This window comes from Henckelia pumila, chromosome 1 (genome assembly GCF_033568475.1).
Source record: "Henckelia pumila isolate YLH828 chromosome 1, ASM3356847v2, whole genome shotgun sequence".
NCBI lineage: Eukaryota > Viridiplantae > Streptophyta > Magnoliopsida > Lamiales > Gesneriaceae > Henckelia > Henckelia pumila.
Window position 1 is genome coordinate 85528616 of NC_133120.1, and position 9570 is coordinate 85538185.

The window sequence follows — 9570 nt, forward strand, 5'->3', positions numbered from 1 at the left end:
AAACTCACGCATACTAACCCAATCACCTTGAGGTAGTCCACTTTGTCCTTCATCCGAGTTTGCATTGTTTCAGAAGCATCTTCAAAAGTCTGTGATGATGGATGGTTCTTCTGTATTTTGCTTGAAATGTCCTTAACATCATTTATCAAAAAAACATAATCATTTCTTGGTTGATTATCTTCAGTTTCAGTCACTGTTAGACCCAATGTTGTGCTTGATGTTGCAACATCAGAGACAACACTTGGATCTTTCAATGGACTGAAAATTTCCAGCAGATCATCCTTAGTAATTTTTCCTTCGATATCTGCAAAATCATCAAAATCTACATTAATAGATTCCATAACTGCTCCAGTTCTCATATTACATATTCTACATGCATGACTATTCAAAGCATATCCAAGAAACAAACATTTTTCACTTTTGGAATCAAATTTGACTAGATGATCTCTTTCATTCAAAACAAACAAATACAACCAAAAACATGAAAGAATTTAAGGTTTGGCTTCTTTCCTATGAGAATCTCATAGGAAGTCATAGTAGAACCACTCCTTAAGTATACTCGATTCAATACACGACAAGTTGTATCCACGACTTCTGCCCAAAATCTTTTTGAGATATTCGTTGAGCTCAGCATCACCCTAGCCATCTTCTACAACGTCATATTCTTTCTTTTGGCCATGCCATTGTGTTGAGGAGTTTTTGGGGCAGAAAACTCATGTGATATGCCTTTCTTATCACTCAAAGATGAAAATGAATATTTCTCAAATTCCTTACCATAGTCTGTCCTGATCATTCCAACCTTCAAGTTATGCAGGTTAGTAATCTTTGTGAGTAAATTCTTAAAAATATCAAATGTATCTGACTTTTCTATGAAGAATCTTACGCATGTAAAACGTGAGAAGTCATCAACACACACAAAAGAAAACTTCTTACCTCCATAGCTTTCCAGTTCCATAGGATCCATTAAATCCAAATGCAAAAGTTCAAGGCATCGTGTTGTTCCAAAGTGTTGTAACATGAGGTGCAAAACGAGAGTTTTCTTACCTATTTGGCATGCACCACAAACATATGGAACTCCAGAATTCAAAATAGACATACCTTGGACAGCTTCATACTTACATAGATTTTTCAATGTCTTCAAATTTACATGACACATCTTTTGGTGCCATAAATCAAGACCATCCACTTTCATGTGGTTGCAGGAAATTTCTCTCCAAGCTGGTAGTACTTTGCTGATCTTGTACCTATCAAAACACATATGTTAGCATTATCAAAAATTTCACAAGTATTTTTATCAAACTTGACATGACAATCATCATCACACAATTGACTAAAAGAAATCAAGTTTGAGATTAGTCCCTTGACAAGTAGCACATTGTGAAACTTTGAAAATCCTTCCACGTTTGGTGTTCCTTTGCCACCAATCCTTCCTTTTGCACCACCTCCATAAGTCACTGTACCACATCTTTGTTCAATATGGTCCATGAGATGCTCTTTTGAACCTGTAATATGACATGAGCTTCCACTATGAAAGTACCAGTGACCTGCAATGTTAGTTTTCAAGGAAGTATAAACAACAAAATACTGAAAATCAAACTTTAGTACCCAAATTTTCTTTGTTGTGGGTCTGTTTTTGGTGGTGTTGCGCCTGGTGTTGTGCAACACGGGGGGCAACATCAGCTTTGACTTCCAATACATGCAGTCATTCCTGGTCTTGAAACAAAAAGACCTGATGTGATCTGGTTTGAAACAGTAATGACACAAAAAATGGCGCTTTCATTGCTTTGGCATTTGAGGAGGAACACACTCTTTTGATGGAGAATTTTTGAATGACGGAGCGACAATGGATGTGCTAGAAGTATTGCTACCTTTTTTCACAAACACAGTTGGTTTTGATGATTCTCCAACTTCAAACACTCTGTTAACTAACCCTAGACCAACCTTACCATCTTTACCCATTATAAAATCAAGCTTAGATGTACTTGAATTATACTTAGCAAGATTTAGAGTTACCTTTTCAAGCTCCCCCTTATCCTTGCAGAATTCAAGATTTTTCTTACCTAGAATCACTTCAAGCTTGGCCATGGTAGACTTCAAATCATAATTTTCTTTAGAGAGAGCTGTGTTCAAATTATTCCATTTGATCCGATCAGCATACAACTCCTCATAAAGTTCCTGTACACACTCTAGAGTTATATCATCATTGACAGCTTCCTGATCACCAAAATTACCAAGAGTAGATGTATTCAAGCAAACTGATTTTTCACTGGTATTGCGACTTGGTGTTGCAACACTGGAGGCAACACCCAGTGGGTTGACTTGAAAACATTTCTTTGCTTTCAACAATGCAGCCAGGGAGATATGATCTTCTTCATCATTCTGTTCTTGATCTCTGTCAGAGTCATCATCACTCAAGAACATAGTCATACCTTTGTGGAATCGATTTGCACATTCAATTGCATAGTGTCCATATCCTTTGCATTCCCTGCATTGCACATAATCAAAATACTTGGTATTAGATTCATGATTAACAACATACCTTGGTCGAGATGGTTCTCGAGTAGGTGACACCCTCAACAGATTTTCAGGAGCAGAAAAATTAGGGTGCTTAAATTGTTGTCCAAATTTTTGTTTGTTTCTTCTTTTCAAATAATTTTCAAACTTTTGGGTGATCAAAGAAATTGAATCTTCACATAAATCTGAATTATTGACTTCTGGTGGTCGAAATCTGACGTCAACAACCGGCACGTCCATGATAAACCTACAAAACAAAAATAACCAGAATCTCTCTTAGTAAGGTCAAGAGTTGGCTCTGATGCCACTTGATGGAAAACGTATTGTAATTGTAGGTTAAAATAAAGAGTCAGTGTTGTCCGTGGTGTCACAACATCAATGACAACACAGTGCAACAAAATATAAACAAAAATAAATAACACAAGAAATTAATTTTGCATGAGTATAAAAACTCGCGCCTTAGGGCTAAATATCACTAGTAAACGTAAGATCAGTCTTACAAAAATAATCCTAGTGATTTTACGAAAAATCATTAAATCCTAAATTTCTCAACAAGTTTAGAAATCAAACTTGCATCCTAAATAATCAGAATATAAAACAAATCAGATGCAACTCCCGTAGCCTAAATTGAAGAGACAAAAAAGATCTTCGATCAACACAGTTCCCATAGTGTTGTCTTTGATGTCTTCAACACGAACAGCAGCACGGGGACAAGCAACAAAGATGGTTGCAAAACTTCTTCAGAATCTTCGAATTCTTCTATGTGATTTTTTTTGAAAGCTCTTCTGAATTTTCCTCTGAAGTGTACAATTGTTTGTGCGCAGAATCCTTTACTTATAGATGAGAGTCCAAACAGAGAAATGATTCCTTGTATAGTCCTACATAAATAAGAAAATAAGTCTTTGTTAGGAATTAGATTCTTTTGATACCATCTTGATAATATATGATAACGATAATACACAATATTTCCTTATCAAGATAATACTCAATCTAGGTAAATATTTTATCTCAATATTTTCGATAATAACACATAAATATTTACCCTATCATATCAATTCATATCTTGATAATATTTCATAAACATAAATCTTTTCAATTCGATATCAAGATATAATTAAGTTAAATATATATCCTAAATATATTATCGAGATCATAGAATATTTAACCATATCATATCAAATCTTTTGTCTAGAAGGCAAAATTCATTATTTTAATTAGCACGCTTAAGGAAAAGATTTTCAAGGAATTAATATTCCTTTCAGTAGTCAATTCCCTTAACCTAATCTTCTATGTTATTAATTAAAGTCGAGTATCCTTTAATATAATAGGTGATTTAAAATCAATTTGATGACGTTTACTTTAATATCAAAGAAAATATGTTTAAATTTCAACATCATCTGATTTCAAAAATTTTCAAATATTTTATTTTGATCCTGTGCTAGAATTAACACTACAAAAAAACTTTGAGTTTAGCCACGGCCAAAACCGTGGTTAAAACCGTGATTAAATTGATTTATCCACGGTATTAGCCACGGTTTTTGAAACCGTGGTTAAATCCATCGTTGTTAAATTTAGCCACGGTTTAAAACCGTGGCTAAATTTAACCACGATTTTGTATAAAACCGTGGCTAAATTAGCCACGGTTTTTTTAAAAGTCGTGGCTATTTTAACCACGGAATAAAATAATTGTGGCTAATTTAGCCACGGTTTTAATCAAACCGTGGTTAATGTTACCACGGTTATTAAAAAAACCATGGCTAATTTAACCACGATTTTAATCAAACTGTGGTTAAATTAACCACGGTTTTATGCAAAAACCGTGGTTAATTTAACCACGGTATTAAAAAAGTTGTGGCTAAATTAGCCACGGTTTTTAAAAAAACCATGACTAATTTAGCCACAAAAGATTAAAAAATATAGAAACCAATAAATTTTAGCCACGAAAGATTAAAAAATATAGAAACCAATAAAATTAATACCACAACAAACACTAAAACATATATAAATTATATCATTTAATAATTAAAAATCCAAATACTAGCTAAAACAACATGAACATATTATACACTAACTCTTTCCAAAATTAAATAAAGAAACTCGTAAAAAGAATCTGAAGCTAGCTCCGTGAAATAACACCACAAATGCTCAGAAAATACTTACAACTCGAGTATGAGAATAGGTGTTGATCGTTGTTGGGATCGGTTCAGAGGGTAGAGGGGGGGGGGGGGTGAATACACTCTGAAACTTTTCTTCTTTCTTTTCAAAATGATCAAGTGAAGTTTAGTTCACTTAATCTGTTTTCTCAACTTCTAAAACGGTTTGAACAACTTAAATAGTGCGGAAATAGTTCAGAGGTTTTAGTGATGCAAAGTTTAGAACACAATGTATGAGCAATATGTAAGATAAATAGCAGTAAAGACTAAGGCACGATTTTTGGAAGTTCGAAGGCTTAATCCTTCTACGTCTCCCCTTCTTCCACTTAGGAAGGAATTCACTAGAAGACTTTGGTTATTACAACGTCTTGCAATACACCCACTTCAGACTTAGGACTTATCCAATGCCTAATCCGAAACTCCTAGATTTACACAGATAAGATTCTCAGTTCTTATCAGACTGGTGGAAGCTTTCAGAGTAGCTTCAAGTCTCTTCAATAATGAGTATAGTTCGGTTGAGCTTCTCAAACTGCAGAGCGGTCGAGAGGCTTGGAAACCCTAGGATGATCCTTGAAGATCAGATATGTAAACTGTAGGCGAGGGTTTATTTGAGCAGCAAGTGAATGATCTTGTAAGTATGCTCAAGTATTGCTTCAGTATATCAGATGAGGACTTCTGATAGTATTCAAGTGATTGAGTTGATTGAGATTTTTCGTGTTGCTTGTCTTCTTGTCACTTCTTGAGCAATCTTCCCTTTATATAGGTCAATCATCAACGTCTTTATTTTGAACGTTCTGATGCTGCATTGAATGCACATTTAATGCTTCATAAATGCATTGATGATTCTGCATGAAGATCGTACACTTCTTTAAATGCAGACAACTTCCAGGGTCCAAAACTGGTATAAACGGTCGAATGCTTTATCTGTAGCCATTCTGCGTTTTTGCCATTTTAGTGCAACCTGTTGTCTCGATGCAAGAGTCAACAGATCTTCTGATACGCCGGTTCTGCTTTTGATAAAGATTTTGCAATGAACGTCTTGTCACAAGTACTTGTCTTGAGATATCTTGATAAGCAGTTGGCACTCTACCGGTAGATAGATTTATCCTCTGCTGGTTTGAATAACCAGTTGATAGGCTTGTGACTGTAACCGGTCGAGAGACAAAGGCGGTTGACAAGCTTCCGATAGATAACTTGAAGGGTTTAGACGGTTGCGGTAGGAGTTGTAGTAGATTCCTGAAATACAAAATATTGGTAGCACATTCCTATACAATGAGTTGTTGTTTGTTATCACCAAAATGTCGGATTCAACAATCGTAAACTTGTTGTCGCTGCTTAATATAAAAAAAAGTATCAAACAATGAATCTCAAAATCAACAATTTACTGAACCAATAAGGCATATACCTCACTGCAGCTCACTTCAATCTCATAACACAAAAACAGAATACCCAAATTATTAAGCATATAATAAATACATGAACGTGCGAAGGAAGGCGGCATGGAGATCACAAATTCTTAAGGCCTAACCCAACATCGTCACAATAGAGACGTTTGACGAGGACATTGCCATGAAAATTGAGGAAGTAAATAGATGAAGCTACTACAGGCATGACTACAGATCCGAAGAGCTTCGAATCCAACTCAGATATACAACGAACATATATGCTAGGTCACTGAGAACACAAAAAAAATAAATAGAATTATCTTCAAAATGGCAAATGAATGACAATACAAATGAATTAAACTCAAGATTCAATAAAGAAAATAGAATACATAAAACCAAGAGGAACTCTGGCAGATATCCTGGAACCAAAAGAAAAGAATAGAACTTAAGCTCGAACTTGAAGTTCTAACCAAAAAACCATAAACAATAAACTCATAGGTGCATAGGGCCCACACCATCAAAACCATACATACCTTAAATAATCCAAAATACTCTGAAAATACTAAGAGAATAACAGGATGAAATCGAACGATGACGACCAAAAATTACAATTGCATTTGTAGCCAAATAAATATAATGAAATGAAACTCATGGACTCATGGTTAACTTCTCCTATTCCGAAATTGCTGAAAATACCTATCATTCAAAAAATAATTCATAAACATATTCAAAGCGTATTCATGAATCCAAAATGTTCAAACCACGGTTTTTAAAAAAAATCGGTCTTTGAACTCATGTAAGTAAAGTCCATTGCCTACAGCTTTCTTCTTCAACAAGAACTCATCCATCTACTATCCTCACAGCCAAAGAAAAACTGCATACTTACGAAATAAAGAAGCAAACTTAAGAAAAATATGCACAGAGCACAAAGGAAGACAATGTTCATGAATGCAAGAACAAAAGGAATATCGAGCATGGGAACCAAACATTCGAGGCATGAAAACTTTGGCTAGTTTACAATAGAATTTCATTTGTCACATACTCTATTAATTAAAACCAATATTTCTAGGCAGCATACGCATACTCATAATCAGTCAAAATTTAATTCTAACTCATAAACAAAGAATTCAAACCAATAGACATAGTTTTAATGAGCAAAATATATAAAAATTAGAACTACTTTACAATAAATCTAAAATCTCCAATCTTTCCATAAAACAACACAGATAGTAACTTTTAAACCACTGGTATTAAGCATATAACCACAAATCCTACGTGGAATTATTCTCCTCTGAAGCATCCAAAAAAAAATGAATATTATCAGCAACTAAAATTCAAAAATCTCAATTCAAATATTCTGGAAATTCGAAATTACGCTCCGAAAAATTCTGAAAATATGAAATACCTTCAATCGAATACCCACTGAATGTCCCAGTCAATCTATATTAGAAAGTCAGTCAATGAAACAAAAATTACAAATACATCACCAAAATTAAGGGCTAAAAACTCGATCTAAACTGCATAACCATAAGCTAACATATTTCTGACATGCTGAACTAAACCTTAACAAATCAACTTTAACCACATCAACTATAATTCAGTAAAACTCAGTCTACTCATTCAAAAATACCAAGTGATGATTCAAAATCCAAGTGCTTACATATCTTGCTAGTAAACAAGAACATTTCCATCTTGATGACCAATTGGAATTTCAAAAATAACCATATATATCACGAGCAAGAAAAAATAACCAAGATCGATTTTTTTTCTTTTTACTGTCAACTAGATTTCAAAAATTTTTATGGTTTACTCGAGAGAACACAAAATATGACATTTACTCCACTATAAATCACAATATGCATAAGTAACGAAATGCAAGATACTTTGGCAAGGTGGTATTTCTGTTTGCAACAATAAACTTAACGAGAAAAATCCAAACAGAGAAAATACACAGATACCTACCTTCAGAAATAATTATTTAATGACATGATTATCAGCAAGTGGCAATACCCAATATGATAAGTCCACATGAATTTTAAACAGTACATTTGTTGTAGTTTGACATGCTATATGATGAAAAAAACACAAGCTGACAGTCAAATGCAACTGACCTTTGACCAGCCGTAAATCACATCCATCAAGAATGGTCTAACTGACGCCTCAACAGATACTTCTACATTTACTTCAAGCTTACACTCATCTGTAACTTGGTATTTGAGTCAATCTCTTCTTCCCATCTGTAAAAGATTGCCTTCATCATTTCGATTTCAGCGATGTGAACCGTGATTTGATAAATTTAGACATAAAATAAACAAAGATATTATTATGCCAATGATTTACTACATTATGCTATCCATATAATCTTCAATATAAATCTGAATAACAATCAATAATGAAGCTATAAAATCAACATAAACTAAACTAATTAAATCGAAGTGAGTAAAATTCCTTACTCGGGCAGCATATATATTCGTGATTAATATAGAACAATTCTAACATGTCTATACATTCAAATATTGAGTTCAACACCTATCAAATTCGAAAATCCCAAGTTAACAAATCTGGAATTTTGAAATTATTCCAAATAAAATCTGAAAATTAATCAATACCTTCAATCGGCTTCAATATAGTACCTACAACCACGAATAAATCAAATATCAATAATTGGAATTAAATTAACTCGAAATCCCCTAATTTTTGAAACCCTAGTTTGAAATTATAATTCAAAAACTTCGAAACAAGTTCAACTCGACATAAACGACCTTCTCCTAGACTATAAAGAGGTCGGCAACGGCGAACGGACGGCGAATGGAAGGCTGCCGGAAACGGGTTCGAACAGGTTATGAGGAATACTTGTAAAATAGGTATCACTAGCTATCTCTCGTCGCCAGGAATCCGAAACTATGCTCGCTTTCGAAAAGTGATCACCGACGGAAAAGTTAAGGCGATTTGAAGCAACGAAAAACTTTGAAAATTAATTAAAGAACAAGAACGATCGGAAAAACAACTGGGAAGATGACGATGAAGATGATACCGAGGTTCTTCGATGATGGCTGATAGGGTAGCTTTCCGGCGGCTAGAGGCGGCGAATCGATGGAGGCGGCTAGGGTTGGGGGAAAAATTAAAGGGGACGCGGGAATGAGATTGTGAAGGAGAGAGAAGAAGATATATGTATATATGTCTGTCCATAATAACTTTTGTGTTTTATTTTACCTCAAATATTTATTTCATACCATTTAATTTTTTATATTCTAAAATATGCTTTTTCCAAATATTTTTGCAATTTATTTGACATAAATAAATATTTCAATTATATCAAATTATCGAATAATTAATATCAGAGTTCTACAATAACACAGTTATACCAACTCACAATGATCCAAACGATCAGCTTGAATTCCCAAAATTTCGGCTTATTGCGCGTTTTAGAATAAGATTTTACAACAACATTTTTTGTGTTCATAAAATAATAAATACAAAGGAGCATTCATTAACAATATTTTTTTGCAGTTTAATAC

General features: G+C 33.9%; 1 long non-coding RNA gene across 2 annotated transcripts; it reads right to left on the reverse strand.

Moving 5' to 3' along the window:
* Window positions 1-6028: 6028 nt before the first annotated feature.
* On the reverse strand, window positions 6029-9215 carry LOC140874895 (uncharacterized). Of its 2 annotated transcripts, XR_012148255.1 has the most exons (4): window positions 8815-9215; window positions 8662-8685; window positions 8164-8289; window positions 6029-7492 (listed from the first exon to the last, which is right to left on the reverse strand). It is a non-coding gene; the product is annotated as an uncharacterized lncRNA (long non-coding RNA). The 2 variants fall into 2 exon arrangements; XR_012148254.1 differs by having other exon boundaries at window positions 6029-8289.
* Window positions 9216-9570: the final 355 nt, after the last annotated feature.